General features: G+C 51.6%; 1 protein-coding gene across 1 annotated transcript in view; it reads left to right on the plus strand.

Annotated features, from left to right (window-relative positions):
- Positions 1–41: 41 nt before the first annotated feature.
- The window catches only part of sncgb (synuclein, gamma b (breast cancer-specific protein 1)), a 4,024-nt gene continuing 3,431 nt past the window's right edge, over positions 42–634 (plus strand). The window contains exon 1 of the mRNA XM_019893755.1: positions 42–172. The gene's annotated coding sequence lies outside the window, so the exon portion shown is untranslated. The remainder of the gene's footprint in view (positions 173–634) is intronic.

A 634-nucleotide genomic window follows, 5' to 3' on the forward strand; every position in this document is an offset into this window, starting at 1 on the left:
TGGGGGCGGAGGCGAGCCACACACACACACACACACACACACACACACACACACACACACGCGCGCGCACACACACAGAGTGACATTTCGCATCCCGCACTTGCCTTACGCTCACCTTCAAGCATCCAGCCCGAGCCCGCCAACCGACCGACCGACTGACCGTCCGCAGCAGGGGAGCCCAGCTAAAAGGCTACCCTGAAACTCGAGCCATAATTTAACACCTCACTTTAAAACCCCCAACCCTCTTATGAAACCCTACTTTGAAACCCTGACCCTAGTTTCAAACCTTATTTCGAAAAACCGCACAAGTGCAATTGATGGAAGTTTTCCCGAATTAATGCTCCTCAATCCCACCCTCTGCACGCCCCTGAGGAGGGGCCTTCAACATCTGATCACGACTCAGCATTTTTGTTCCTCTCATTCAAGTGACAGCAGGAAAGGATGCGAGTTAAAACTGTGCAAGTGAGACCAGAGTGACAAAAACATGACACGGTACAACCGAGGACATCTAGATGAGAAGTTTCCTGAAGCTGCTCGTTACGTAAGCGCCAGCTCAGCATCTTCGGGAGGTGTTTCCACGCACGAGATAAGAACAAAAAAAAAAAAAAGGGGCGACGGGGAGGCACTGATGACG

The sequence above is a fragment of the Hippocampus comes genome, unplaced genomic scaffold (genome assembly GCF_001891065.2).
Source record: "Hippocampus comes isolate QL1 unplaced genomic scaffold, H_comes_QL1_v1.1 scaffold31, whole genome shotgun sequence".
In the NCBI taxonomy this organism is placed as follows: domain Eukaryota; kingdom Metazoa; phylum Chordata; class Actinopteri; order Syngnathiformes; family Syngnathidae; genus Hippocampus; species Hippocampus comes.